At 53.4% G+C, this 15,354-nt stretch overlaps 1 long non-coding RNA gene across 1 annotated transcript; it reads right to left on the minus strand.

Moving 5' to 3' along the window:
* Positions 1-3,413: 3,413 nt before the first annotated feature.
* LOC132001216 (uncharacterized) lies at positions 3,414-14,916 on the minus strand. The gene is made up of 3 exons (XR_009399557.1): positions 14,822-14,916; positions 5,288-5,403; positions 3,414-3,518 (listed from the first exon to the last, which is right to left on the minus strand). It is a non-coding gene; the product is annotated as an uncharacterized LOC132001216 (long non-coding RNA).
* Positions 14,917-15,354: the final 438 nt, after the last annotated feature.

Genomic DNA, 15,354 nt, shown 5'->3' on the forward strand with positions numbered 1-15,354 from the left:
GCCGCCCAGGTCTCCCCTGAAATGAATTTTAATTTCCGCTCCAGGCGGGCGGCTGTAATGAGGCTGGAGCCAGCAGGGCGGCGGCGAGGTGCAGGGCCGCGGGGTCGCGGGGCTGAGGGAGGGAGCGCGGATTTGAATTTCAAAGGCTGCTGGGGCCCAAGTGCGTCTGCGTTGTGCGATCTCCTGTGTGCCGGGCTGGTGTGTCGGCCCAGCCGCGCCTGCGTGTGTGGTGTGTGTCTGGGTGAGCGTGTTTTGTGAGTGTGCCTCTGAAGGGCGCGCGCCAGCCCCCGCGTGGGCTGCGAGTGCGAGTGCCGGGGAGCCTGAGCGGCCGGGGGCTCTGTCACCGTGAACGTCCACAGCCGCGTGTCTGCGCGGGCTTGCGGGCCGGCGCTGCATCTGCGAGTGTGTATTTTTAGGACGAGTCTGCACGACCGTGTGTGTGTGTGTGTGTGTGTGTGTGTGTGTCCGTGCCCCAGGCCCTGCGTGTGGCTGCGAGCATGGCCACGCGTTTGGGCGCTCTTGTCTGTGTCACCGAGTGGACGTCCGCAGGGCTGTGAGGGTGTGTCCGCGTGTCTGTGCCCACGTGTGGACGCGCGTTTGCACCTGTGAGTCCTTGCGGGCGTCTGTCTATAGGAACGCGTGTCCATCTGAGCATGACCGCGTCCAGCCCCGCATGAGGCTGCGAGGGTGTCCGTGCCTCCGTGTGCCGGGGGGGTCTGTGTCACTGTGGGTCCCCCAGCGCTGGCGCGAACGAGAATGCGTGTCTGTGCGAGTGTGCAGCGGCCCGGCGTGGGGCAGGGGTGGGGGAGCCGGGGAGGGCTGCGAGAGCCGCATGCGAAGGCGGCCCCAGCCTTTCCCGGCGCACCCGCCGCTGCAGCGGCCCCGCTCACCGACCCGCGGGCGCTCAATGGGCTCTAGGGAGGCAATGGCCAAAGAGGATGGGCCGTGAGCCCGAGGGGGCGGAGCGGTGGCGCCTGTTTCACGCTTTCTCTCCCCCCTCCCCCCCAGGGCTTGGGGCAGCTCCTCTGTCGTCGCTGGGCACCAGCCTGTGCCGCTGCAAGATCGTCACTGTCCTGTGGCTGCCCTGCTGACTCAGGCCAGGGCCACCAGGGACCCCCGGGCTGCCATCTAACAGGCACCAGCACACACAGACCCTAACTCGTACATTACCAGACCATGCTCTCGGGCACACTTAACACACACGGGAGTGTGGGCCAGGCCACTGACACCGACCCCAGGGTCAGGCCCACTGGTGCAAGCCAGGAAGGCACACATGTGAGTGAGCTGTGTGCACACACGTGCACACACACACACACACCCAGAGATACAGGCAAGTTCATGGGCACATCTCTTATTCACAGGAACAAACTCACCCCTCCCTGGGTTTTGGACCCTGTGGGGTGAAGAGGGCGGAAGCTCAGAAGGGAAAAGAGGCAGCCTGAAGTCACTTCGTTTTCCCTTTACTCTGTCAGGCCCTGCCTGTTGGGCCCTGACCGCGCTCACCCAGCACCCAGTCTCTCAGAAACCAGGGGTGGAGAGGCAGGCATAAAGACCCGAATCCAGTTATTCCTGGTCATTCCTATAAGGTGCCATCCTGCAGCCAGAGGCAGGCAGGAGCCAGGGACTGCCTTCTCATGAGAGGTACCCCAGCGTCCTGGCTGGAACAGGCAGGTGCTGTCAGGATGCCCAGAGGACAACAAATTAAGAACTAGGGAGGGATGCCAGTTTCAGGTCCTCCTTTTCTGCAGGACTGGGAGCGTTTTTGAGAAGGGGTACGCACTGACTCCTCCCAGGAATGCTCAGCAAGGGGCCTGGCACCAAGGGCATTCCAAAACCACTATCAACTCAATAAAAAAAGAAAGAGAAAGAAATGAGTCAGAATGTAGAGGACCACCTAAGGGCTGAAAGAGCACTATACAGAGGCAGAAATAGTATACCCAAGCTCTCTGCATGGGTGTGTGTGTGTGTGTGAGTGTGTACGCGTGTGTGTTTATGTTGTGAGGAAGGACACAGAAAGCTGGAGGTGAGGCAGGAAACACATCCCTGTGGGCCTTGTAAGCTAAACCAGAAGTAGGTTTAATTCTGAAAGCAACTGAATTCTATGGAGGGTTTCAGATAGGAAACATCATAGTCAAGTTTGTTTAAGGAGAAACAGCTGGGCAGCTGGAAGGTGGATTTGAGGAATCCAGGATTGGAGAAGAGGAATGGTGAGAGGCTCGTTCATTCTTTCTTTCATTCATTTATTCATTCAACAAATATTTATTGAGAGCTTACTAAAAGTGTCTGCCCTTGGGTGCCCGGCTGGCTCAGTTGGTGAAGCATGTGACTCTTGATCTCTGGACTGTGAGTTCAAGCCCCATATTGGGCATAGAGACTACTTAAAAAAAACAAAAAACAAAAAACAAAAAAAAAAACAAGAACTGTCTGGCATAGAAAGGGTGAAATGGATACAAGTTAGAACCTCAAGGAATTTCTAGAACCTGACCACTTAACTCCTGAGTTTATGTGGAGTTCACTGCCTAGTGGGGGAGGAGAGGCAGACACAAAAGCGTAAATTACACGGAAGGTTAATGTTGGTGAGTACAAAGAAGGAAAATAGTGTCCAGTAAGAAGGCAGGGGAGGAGAATGGTAGAGGAGAATGGGGTGTGTGGGGGTATTCTAGGTGAGGTGGTCAGGGAAGCTGTCCTGAGAAGGTACCATGGGAGCAGAGACCTGAAGGAGGTGAGGGATATGCAGAGGAAGAGCAGTCTGCATAGTGGCAATGGTAAGTGCAAAGGTCCTGAGGGGGAGTGCGCCATTCCCTCACACACGGAAGACTTATGGGAAGTCGATGATTTCTATTTTGGACATACTGCATTGAGGTGCCTTCAGGACATCCGGGGACAGGGCCCAGGAAACAGGAGAGATGTGGGTAAAGATAGAGATGAGGGAGAATGGAGGCGCGGGAGTGGCTGCAGCAGGAGAGATTAAGGATAGATGGCAGACAGGGAGGAGAACGGGGAGGAGCCCACGGTGTGGAGTCAGTTTCTGGGAGAATGGCTGTTGGGGATGGGGAACAGGGTTGGGGACCGTATGGCCAAAATAGCATCCCCACCCCCACAATGGTCCTGGTTCTAGCTTCCCTTCCTTCCCATCCTCCTCGGGGCCACAGTCTCTCCTCACTTGCCTGTCTACCCTGCTGCCTGGGAGGGAGGCAGGCCCGTTTCCACCAGGAAGTCCTCTGGCCTCCCTCTGCCGCCTTCCTGACCATCAGAGCCAACCTGTCTACCTTCAGAGCTTCTTTCCTCTCACTTCAGCAGCTCCCACAGCAGGAATCAGTCCCAGGGAGCCGGGGAGCTGGGACTGAGAGTCTGGAAGGTTGCAGATTTCCCAGGTGGCCTCTGAGTCTCCATTTCCCCGTGTTGTGGTTTGGAGAGACAGCCCCCAGCAGGACCTAATTGGATCAGAATTTCTGAGGCTCCTTCAGCACGTTTCAGATGGTTTTGGTGGTGTATTGTTAACTGTCAAACAACTGGCCCTGGGGAGGGACAGGGGAGGCACAGCCTTGATTTGTAGCATTTGCCGCTTTCCATGGTGTAAATCCTCCCATTGGGGTCAATTTAAACAGCCCCGATGTGAAGTCCACTGGCTGGCAAATTCCCAAACATTTAACAACGGGCTCTCATAAACTTCAACCGTGTGACATTCTTCCTAGGCGTCTACGTATTGCATTTCCTACAAAAGGTGGACTGGTATCCACAACCTCACCCACTTTCCAGCCTCCTTCTCAGAGGGGGCCCGCCTTTTTTCTTTTCTTCTCTTCTCTTTTTTTGGGGGGGAGTGCTGTGCCACCGACCCGCAACTAGGCTATGGCTGTGGTCATTATAGACAGGTGACGTGGATATCTGGTCCAGCTCTGCCACCAGCTCCCAGGGGTTTCCCCTCAGTCTCCCCATCTGTGAGATAGGCAGCCACCGCTGGCTCCCCAAAGGCCCTTTGAACTGTGAGATTCTGCCATTTCTCTCATTCCTTATCTTAGCACTGATGGCAGCTCAGGGCCTCCTCTCTCAGAACATTTCCCCAGCCTCCTAGACCCTCCCTGCTCCAGCAGCCCCCCACTGCCTCTGGCTCCCCAGGCTCCCCGATAAGGGGTCCAACTAATTACATTAGGATTTCATGCCAATTAGCAAACAATTACACGGGCAAATTGGTGCCTAATTTGGAGCAATAACGACAGCTCCAGTGGCCGGGGTGGGGGGCGGGGGGAGATCACTGCACACAAGACTGTTCACCCAGCCTGGGCCTCCTGGAGCCCCTGGAGGTGGGGAGCTGCCTGCTCTCAGCCCCAGACCCGGGCCAAAGTCTGCAGTTCTCCTTTAAGGATCTTTAAGCTCTGTTTATGTTGATGACATGGTCTGCCCAGGCCTTTACTAAGAGTAGGGTAGAGAGGAGGGGGAGGAAGAGTGGTTTGTAAGGAGAGGGAAGCTGAAGCAGACAAGACCACCTTCATTGAGGAGATGGGGAGCAATGGGAGACAGGAATTCACTGGTTAAAGGCTTGGATGCTTGAGCAGGTCATTTGAGCTCAGGTCGAATGGAGAAAGCATTTAGGCCAGAGCACAGGCTCATGCAGGGGGTGGGGGGTGCCGAGGCTGCGGAGGCTGCCGAGGTGGGTAATTACGGCCAGACAGGGAATGCCATTGCAGCCACAGCTGATTGAAGCATGCTCCTGGAGGCCTGGGGGCTCAGGGGAAGAGGAGGGGACTATGCAGAGACTCGTGCTGTGTCCTGATCTGTGGCCACCAGCAACCACTCATCCCACCTACAGCTGCCATGGGGCCCCCTCGAGTCTCCCCTCTTAACATCACTGGAACCCGCTGCCCTTGTCCAGGACCACTGAGACTGTAGCTGTAGCTGCCAGTCCTGCCCCTCATCCCCTGTCTGTATTTTTCCCCAAGTGATCACCCTAAGGAACAAAACAAATCAGATTCCTCACTTGCTTAAACCCTCAATGGCTCCCCGGTACCCTCAGGATGAGTTCAGCACCCTACCTCACTATTCACTGCCTTTTCCTATCCAGCCTCCCTCCCTCCCTTTCTGCCCCCACAGCCACCTGGTGTGTCCTGGAAACTAGACCCCGTTTCATTCCCATCTCCCAGCCTCTGACTCTGCTGTTCCCTCTGCCTGGATTGCTGTCCCAACACCCCTTCTTTGTTACCAAATGCATCCTGCCAGGCCCCCCAACCTCTGCCTCCCAGATTCCTCCAGGAAGGACCAACTCGTCTCTCCTCCAGGTTCCCTTTGTCACCTTCTTCTGTGCCACTGTTCACTCTGCATCAAAGCTGTTGGTATCAGCGTTGGCCTGTCCCACCGGGCTTGGAGCTGCTCACGGGTAGGGCCTGGAGCTGATTTATTCTGCGTCTCCTTCATCCAGCACAGAAAGCAAAGGAACAGAGAAGACGAAGGGATGAGATAAAAAAAAAAAAAATTACCCTCGAGGATAGCAGGAAAACTGAGGCAGAGACCCAGAGAAATATTCATGAATCAGGTGGATGCTGCACTTAGAAAGGAAAGCTGAGTCTGCTTTCAGCCCCCTGTTCATCAGTGCCAAGCCCAGATCCCATCCCTCCGGGTTTTCTTCCCGAACACCCACCCAAATCTTGGATGACCTCTCTTCAACCCATTCTTTTTTTTTTTTTTTTTTTTTTTAGAATTTTTTTTTTTTTAAAGTTTTTATTTTTTTATTTGACAGAGAGAGATCACAAGTAGGCAGAGAGGCAGGCAGAGAGAGAGAGAGAGAGGAGGAAGCAGGCTCCCTGCTGAGCAGAGAGCCCGATGTGGGACTCGATCCCAGGACCCTGAGATCATGACCTGAGCCGAAAGCAGCGGCTTAACCCACTGAGCCACCCAGGCACCCTCTTCAACCCATTCTTATCAAGCTGTTTTCACCTCTGCTTTCAGCAAATGACATAGAGGAAACCCCTACGAAGCTAAGGTTACCCCCTTAAAAAAAAAAAAAAGGCGGCTCTCATGATGGCAATGGCACAGCAAATAGAACTGCAGCATGAAGGCTTATGGGCAGACTCAAGGAGGGAGCTGCTGACCATCAGTGTTCAGCCCCTAAAATGATCTCTAAAGAAATATGCAACAGGGAAGGGACAGCGGCGGGAGGTGGGCGTTGACTTCTCCAAAGGAGACCGTGCAGAGGCCAGGGACAGAATTCAGATCTTCCTGGAGGCAGGGGGATGACCTGGCTGACTTTCCCTGAGAGCTTGGTTCTCTCTTGGGGGGCCGCCACTCCATCTCAAGGCCCATCACTCACGTTAATTACCAAGAAAAAGCCGATTTCTCCTCATTTCCAGACTCGAGTGACAGTATCATTAGGCTTGTAATGTGCAGAGAAATTGTGCGTGTCTGTCTTGGAACATGTCCTGAGCCAGAGTGGGTGAGGGCACCCCCAGCTAGGGTTTGTCTCCAAGACGTTCCCTGTGGCAGAGAGCCAATCTCAGAAAGAGATGCTGGGCCGCCAGGCCAAAGGTATTCTCCCTCTCTGTTTAGTGGGCATCTGCCAGGTATAAATAAACCCAGCAGTTCCTATCTCAGAGTCAAGAGCACAAACTGCTTTTGTCTCAGTCAAACTTGAACTTAGGCCTGTCTGCTATCATGACCCATCCCAGTCTTGCCCAAACACTTTGCTCTGAGCTCCCTGCCCACCTCTGAACCACCAGGCTTCTGGGTACCATCTCATCTCTGGGAGTGGGGCGTTAACTCTTCCTAAACATTCCTTCCTCCCTCAGCGAAGCCAACATCCGAAACATGAGCAGATCTCAAACAACAGCCACTGCTCACAACGCTTTACACGCCTCTTCACACTCTTCATTTGCTTAATCCTCACTCAAACCCACTTAACATAGGAAACTGAGACCCACACAAGCAAAGTGATTCACCCAAGTTCACGTCTCAGAGCTAAGCTTGACCCCAGCTCTGCCCAATGTCAAAGCTCAGGCTGAAGACAGAGTCTTCAATTCAATCCATCTAGCACTCTGGGAATGTGTCCTCTGTCTCTGCTCCTGATACAGAGAATTGGACCCAAACAGTCTCTGCCCTCAAGAGCTGAGGTTGGTGAGGGAGAGGCAGGATGTAAAAATATAATTATAGCTCAGTGTGTTCTGTGCATGACACAAAAGAGAAAATACAAAAGGTTTATCCTCACCAGTAATCAAAGACATGCAAATTAAAACAACAATACAATGCAGTTTTACCTACTGAAATTAATACTGTTGTGTGTGTGTGTGTGTGTGTGTCTGTTTAGAGACAGCACCAGTGTTGATGTGAACTGAAATCTGGGGCACTCTCAGACTCCGCTGACAGAGAAGTAAATTAGAACAACTTTTCTTACATTTTCTTTAAGTAAGCTCAATGTCCAATGTGGGGTTCAAACTCACAACCCTGAGATTAAGAGTTGCATGCTCTACCAACTGAGCCAGCCAGATACACCAAAAACAACTTTTCTGGAAGGCCATCCGGCTGTGCCGTCAAGAATTTTAGAAACAGACCTCTTGGGGATGCCTGGGTGGCTCAGTCAGTTAAGCATCTACCTTCAGCTCAGGTCATGATCTCAGGGTTCTGGGACTGAGCCCTGCATCATAGGGAGCCTGCTTCTCCCTCTACCTGCAGCTCCCCTTTTTTGTGCTCTCACTCTCTCTGACAAATAAATAAATAAAATCTTAAAAAAAAAAAAAAAACAAGGGGCGCATGTGTGGCTCAGTGGGTTAAGCTTCTGCCTTTGGCTCAGATCATGATCTCAGGGCCCTCAGATTGAGTCCTGCATCGAACTCTCTTCTCAGGAGGGAACTTGCTTCTCCCTCTCTCTCTGCCTGCCTCTCTGCCTACTTGTGGTCTCTCTGTCTGTGTCAAATAAGTAAATAAAATCTTAAAAACAAAACAAAACAAAATAGACCTCTTAGACCTGTTAATCTGCTTTTAGGAGCTTTATCAAAGAAATAACTGAATACTGAAAAAGAACCATGCAAAGGGATACTTATTACCATTATTTATAACTGTGAAAAATCACAGCCAACATAAATGTCTAGCAGTAGAGGGTTGGTTAAATAAATTATGATATATCCATATATAAGAATATTATGCAACCATTAAAAGTCGTGTTCTTGAAGAATTTTTAATAACCTGGGAAAATGCTCACTGTGTAATGACAAGTTAAACGAATCTATACATATAGGATGCTCTTAATTCTATAAAAAAATTTAATCCATTCATTTATAGAAAGTCTGGAAGGAAATAAGCTGAGAGTTAATCTGAGAGGATTGTGGGTAATTTTTTGGTTTCAATCGGTACTTTTCTGTTTCTTCTAAATCTCCACATTTGTGGAGAGAAGTCAAAAATACATGCAATGTGGGGGGGTGGGGGAGGGAGAATGTCACAGGAGCATAGAGAGACTCCTAAGCCCAGTCAGGGAAGACTTCCTGGTAGAGGTGATGTCCGTGCTGACTCTCCAAATGCCTTACTCAAAGGAAGGTGGACTGGTTCTAGCTTAGGAAACCACATTTAAAGGCACAGAGGCAAGAGATAACCTGAGCTCTTGTGGAAACTCTTAGTCATTTGTGTGGCTGGGTGAAGGGGGCACAGGTAAACCCCCAGGCAGTGAACAGAGACCAGATTGGGGAAGGCATAGAAGACCAGGCTGAGGAGCTGGTGCTTTGCCCAGAGAACACAGTCAGTGGATGGTCCCAAGCAGGGGGCCTCCCAGGATCCAAGTTGGGCTTTTGAAGGACCATCCCCGGGGCTGCAGAATGGAGGAGGGAATGGGGCACCAGAGGGAGGGTGAGGCTCAACCTTGGCCAGGAAGGCAGGGAGTGCTGGGAGGCTGTGGCAGTGCCTGAGTGAGGGAGGGGTTGGCCTGGGCTTCGTGAGGGTGGCAGAGAAGAAGAGAGGAGGAGCCAGCCGGAGCAGTGATGATGAGGACATCTGACAGGACTTGGTGATTGATTGGAGAGGGGAAGCCAGGTGGGGGAGGGAAGGCTCTGCCTCTGACCGTCACTAGAGCACACACTGGCACACACTCAGAAATTTAGATCACACAGTTTCAGGAGTGCCTTCCCCCACCCCGTCTCCCAAAGGGGCAGATTTGGACCTTATTTGATCTTTAGCTGCCCACCCTGGAAGAGGCTGACCTTGGCCAGGTCACCACACTTGACCTCTGGCTCAACTGGGTGCCCCTACTCCCAGCCTGCATCCCCGGTGGGGGGGGACAGGGTTAAGGGAAAGCCCACAGGGAGTGGGGGAGGGGATGGGCAGGAGCAGACAGGAATGGCCACCCCTAGATCTTTCCTCAGGACCTGATACTCCACATCGTCACACACATGGACTTGGATACACAAAGAGAGAGCCCAGTCACCCTCTGGGATTCTGAGAGTCAAGTCACAGGCGGAGACATACACAGAAACAGCCTGACGCAGCTGTTCAACACAGGCCTATCGTGCACACAGTCACACACCCACCACCAGACAGCCACCGACACAGCCCCACACAGGTCTCACACTCAGGCCATTGTGCTCTGCTGGAGCCTCCAGGTCCCCCGGGTGCTCTTCCCGCCCCAGAAGGACAGGCAGAGGGCTGGCAGAGGGGCCAGCACGGGGGACTGGCACAGGGACCAACAGCCAAACGGGGCAGCCGGGAGGAAGGGGTTGCCAAGGCAACAGGCTCCTGCGGAACCAACCAGGAGCTTAGATTCTTGACTCTTATTTTTAGAAGTTGGGCCTGGGCTGCTTGGGCCGGCCAGCGGGCCCAGCTCCCTTGGGTGGTGCCTGAAGACACAGACACCAGCCTCAGCCCCGCTGGGGGGGTTCCGCTGGGCACTACCCATGCCAGTCTTCTCCCACATGGCCCCAGCCTCCTTCCCCAGGTCACGCCCTGAGTAGTATCTTCTACTCCCTTCTATCTTCACACAGACCTGGGGTCCCGCCTGCAGTGCCCGTCACCCTGCAGTGCCCGTCAACCTCCAGGCCCCAGGGATCACGGACACAGTCTACCCCCCCACTATGAGCTATTGATGTCAGTGGTTTAATTTACAGTGTGTTGAGGGGAAAAGGGGAGGGTGGACTTTGGCCAGATTTGTGAGGTGGTAGGTATGATGCTTGTGTCTGAAAGAGTGTGTGTGTGTTTGTGTGTGTATGCATGTGTGTGCCTCTTAGAGGTGATACTCACATCAGCTCTGCAGGTGTGTGTTCGTGTGTGTGTGTGTGTGTGTGTGTGTGTGTGTGTGTGAATTCTCCCTTCCAGGGGGTAAACTAGAGTTCTCCCTCTTCCCCAGCTCCCCTCGCCGCCCTTACCCCTAATCTCTACCCCTGTCTGGCTCTCTTAAAAATGGGGGGGAAGGGCAGAGATCTCAAGCTGGAGATCATGTTTGGGCCTGGGCCTTGCTGTCCCCCCTTGGCCAGACCCTCCCTGTGTCGGAGCACCGAGCTCCTGATCAGGCGGAAGAGTGGTAGCCCTGGGCAGGGAGGGGCCAGACAGATCCAGGTGGACCGAGACTGGGAAAGGAGGGGGTTGGGGGAAGCGTGCTCCAGTGAGCTGACTTTATGGTGACTCCTCCAGCTGCTGGGGATTTCTCTGTTAATCTGGGACTGCTCTGTTTGCATCTCATTTGCCTATATTTGCATAACAAGGGTCTGGCTGGCACCAGAGATCGAAATTCCTAGCCTGAGTAATTGTGTGAAAAAGCCTCTGGAGATAGAGCAGTAATTTGGGGGTCAGGGAAACAGAGGCAGGGAGCTGGACGCACTGAGGTTGCTGGTCTCCATTCAATCCCAGAAGCCTCCATTTCTTCCCGAATACCAGAGCAGGAGGGGTGGGGATGTCAGTGAATCCCCATGGGAATGAGGATGGAGGGGCAACAAGATTGAGAGCCCTGGGCTCCCACGTGGACCTGGGCACAGAGCAGTCCCTTTGGTGGAAATGGCCTGAATTTGGTAAGAGCAGAACTGAGGGTGGGTGGGGAAGGACAACTCGGCTAGTTCTGCGCCCCCCACGCCCCATCAGCCTCCAGGCTTCCTCAGCCCCCACCACCTAGTTAAAAGCTGATCTAGCCAGAGTTCTTGGGATGGTCTCCTGGATCTGTCACTTAGCAGCCCCCATAATCTCAGCCCTGGGCAACGGCCACCGCTGCCCTGGGCCTCTACTTCAGACAGCCCTCTTCTGCATGGGATGAAGAATTTCAAGGTCCACAGGCCCACAGGGTTGTGCCCACCTGAAACTCCACCCCCTTCTAGACCACACCCCAACCCAGGACCCCAGAATTCCCTGCCCCAGCAGCACTAAGCCCACAGCCAAGCCCCGGATGTCCTCTTCCCCACATCCCTTCTCCTCAGACTTGATGGGTGGCAGAGGGTGGCCTTTTCCAGGAGTGTGGGGCATCCACAGATCTGCACAGGAAGCCCCTCGCACTGTTGTCTAGAGCCCCCTGGGTGAAGAGGAGAGAGAGGTCTAGGGGGAGGTCTAGGGGGTCTCCTGTTATATTCTTGTCCTAGGCTTTTTAAACATTTGGGGTGGTTCCAATAAGTTGTTTGATCTTGGGCAACCTACCTAACCTCCCTGTGCCCCCAAGTGGGGTTAATAATAGTACCTGCCTCATGCAGTTGTTAGGAGGAAGAACTGACTTAATTCACGTAAAGCACTTAGAGCGGCGCCTGGCACAGAGAAAGGGCTTGCAAGCGTTCGCTATTATTGTCTATATTACCCTGGGATTTGGCTTTTTTCCCTCCAGCTGCAGAAGAAGCACCTTCTCTTTCACTTTGAGAGATGGAAGAAGTAGGGATGGGGACATCGCTTCCACTCCTCTACCTCATCCCTCCAAGCCCAGCCCCTGCTTTGTTTGCCTCCCCAGCTCCACCCCCTGAGGCCAGGCTGCCCGGCTACTGGGACACTCAGGTCATTGGACAGGATAGAATGGCTTGTTTAATCTCCTTACTGGTTGAATGAATGAGTGAACAAATGAATGAATGAAAAACAAAAATTAAATGACTAAAAGTCATACAGAAGGCTGGAATCACTAACAGAAGGACAGACCTATAGAAGACATCTTGGCTTTGGAGGCCCACGGATCTGTTTCCTGTTGGCTTTCATTAGATGGTAGGCGGCAGAGGGGGGCTTAGGGGTCTGGACAGGCTTTCTGCAAAGTCAGCCCAGGGTTTGGTGAGTGGCTCATGCCTGGGGAGGGGAGTAGCTGTATCTGCGGGCGCGAGATGGGGATGGGGCATCTGCTTGTGTCTGGGTCGTTCTGTGTCCTGCGGAAGCCCAAGCATGTGGGGATGGCTCTGTATGAACCCCTGTATCTCTGTGTCTGTGTGTCCCAGCTCCGAAGCCCCTCCCAGCTCAACAATGAGAGGCCCTGGGGCAGGCCTCATCCTGGTGTGTGTGTGTAGCAGGGTCGGTGAGCTTCATTACCTCCTTATTTCCACCTCTGTCCCCCTCTGGCAGAGCCAGGCCTCAGTGCTCCCGCCTGTCAGCTGGCGGGTTAGCAGTGATAGAGAGCTCTCCTGGGGCCTGGCAGCCTCCACCATCTGGCCAGGCTGGTGTTGGGGGAGGTGGGGGAACCTGTCCCAGGACACCCCTCTGGGCCCTCAGGCTTAGCACTGGTCTCGTCTTAGAGAGTGCCGGGCGTAGGGGCACGTGGGAGTGCAGGTGTGTGTGAGCAGTGCTGCACATATGCCCATGTACACGTGATTTCATGTGTGGCAAGACTGCGCGTGGATGGCTGGGTCTGGGTGTGACCGTGAGTGGAGTTTTATGTTTGTATTCATGACTGTCCACGTTTGTGTGTCCGCATGGCTGGATCCTTGTGGTCTGGGGTTTCTGTGTATGACGACCTATGTCACAGACCATAGGTGAGGTGCTTGGGTCTTGGCTCTGCAGGTTTTCCATGGAAAGGCCCCAGACACAGGTGGGAGAGGGACAGGGACCTATTCTCAGCTTTCAGTAGGGAGAAATTAAGCTCCATGTCCATTTCTTGATGATTCTCATCTCTCTCCCTTGGCCTGGGTGAGGCTCAGTGGTGCCAAGTCCCCCTAGAGGGGCCGGAAGTCCCTGTGAAGGAAACCACATCGCCCCAGGAGCCCTAGAGCCCTGTTCCCTAGAGGCGGCACCTGGTACCCCCCAGGCTTTCCAGGGAGCTCCTGTAGGGACTCCCCTCACCAGCCACAACACAGAAAGGACACTCATAGAGCCACTCGGAAGTAGTCACCCAATTAGCCGGTCATGAGGGGTGGCACAGCCTCACACATGAACCAGAAACCCACATGGTGGTCACAGCTCCACTGAACACGGGCACATGGACACACACCCATGCACCCATCTTGCCGCACAACAAACATTCACACAGGCACACAGATGGAAGGCATGTGCGTTTCCACACAAGCACATGCCCGTGAGTCACGAGGACATGCATGCTTTGAGTTACACGCATGCAGACGTGCTTGCGTGTGTGTTCCCAAGTGTTCTGTCCCTTCCCACCCTGGTTCTAGTTCTCAGTCTGATACCCCGCTGCAGCTCTCCAGGGATGACCCTTTGCAAGACAGGCATCAAAGGAGGGCAAGTGCCACGTGCATATGGGACCCCCTGGGAACACAGCTGCGTCTGTGTACATGTCCAGATTTGTGCACGTGCCACTGTATGTCTTGTAGTCTGTGTGGTTGTAGCTCTCTGTTAAACAGGGAAGCGTCTCTATGTGACACTGGATATTTTTCTGGATCTATGTGTATTTCTGGCAGGACTTCCATGTATCTCCATGAACACATTTTTTTGTGAGGGTGGATGACAGTAGGGGACTTGTGTATTGTGTGACTAGACCATGTAGACTGTCTTGCTACAAATGTATGTCTATATATGTCTGTGTGTGTGTTTGCACATGTGTACATTTCTCATGTGTATATGGGTCTGGGGTCTGGAGTCCACAGGCTGGCTGGGCTGGCTCCCATCCCTGCAGAGGCTGTGGCCTGGGGTGGGGCTGGGTGGGACTCGACTGCATCCCTCAGCCACTGACAGTCGTATTTACAGAACTCCGAGTAGGACGTAATTGCTTCTATTAATCTTTCTCTGGTTGTTAATTGCTCACTTATCGGGTTGTGTATTATGCCGACTGTTGCTCTTAATTCGCCTCTGTAGCTGCAGGTGTTTGCTGCCTTATTAACTGTTAATCGGCGCGGCTAGGGATGGAGACTTAATTGGCCCCCAGAGTGGGACACAGGCGGGCCAGCCGGGCACTGCCAGGCTCTCAGCCTGTCCCTGGAACCCTTACCTGTGGAGCACACAGGTGGCTACAAGGGAAGGAGTTGGCTCACTGCCATCCGCAGGCAGACAGCAGTCTTGCATCCAGCGGTCAGAGTGACAACTGTAGGGTATAGCCCCCATGTACTCCTACCTCCTCCCCGAAGCCAATCAACCAATCAGAATCCAGCTCCAACCCTCTCTCTCCATCACCAACAAACTTCATCTACCCAGGAGAGGAGCCAACCTCATTTATCTTAATTATGTGAACCTAATTGAGAACGAAGGGACCAACACAGAGTGGAACTGATTCTCCTCCTTTACCACCTCCTCTGCCTCCCCTCTGACCCTAGCAGTCAAGGCTAAGGTTACGGGGACTCTGGGAAAAAGGAAGGCAAGAAGGCCAGAGCAGGTAGGGCTGAAGTCAGACCCAGGAGGGACGTTCCAGGTTTTGAAGAGGCTATACAGAACAAATGGAGGCTGGAGGGGAAGGGGTGTAAGGACGTGCATGAGTGTGTGGGGGTGGTGATGGGTGGGGGATGGGGGTCCATGCTTCACCAACCTGGCCTCCAGCCTCCAAGGACAAACAGGCAAACCAATAGTCCTCATCCTGTGCCTTGAATCCTGACATCTGGAAGTCCTTGCTGGCGTTTAGTTGTCAAGTCTGGCGCTGCAAAGGAAGTTAATTTGCTTCGGTTGGGTCCTGAGAGGAGCTGGATTCTAAGAAGGGAGGGTAGAAGCCATTACTAAGGGCCTGCTGTGTGCCAGAAGCAGCATAAGTGGATATAAAAGTGACATCTCTTCAAATCCTCACATCATCTGGTGAATTAAGGATTAATATCCCTATTTACGAAGAAGGAAACTGAGCCATAGAGAGGGGAACTAAACTTGCCCAAGGCCACACAGACAGGCGAGGGCAGAATTGGGATCCCAACCAGGCCTGGCATTGTGTGGGGGTGCTGGTCAAGGGTACTTGGACGAATTCATGCTAAAGGTTCAATAAAGGGCCAGAACGGGAGGTCACTATTACAGATCACCCACCCACCCCAATTCTGGGAACATTAACAAGCGAAACACTCACGCATGCGCGGCCCA

Source organism: Mustela nigripes, chromosome 14 (assembly GCF_022355385.1).
Source record: "Mustela nigripes isolate SB6536 chromosome 14, MUSNIG.SB6536, whole genome shotgun sequence".
NCBI classification, from domain to species: domain Eukaryota; kingdom Metazoa; phylum Chordata; class Mammalia; order Carnivora; family Mustelidae; genus Mustela; species Mustela nigripes.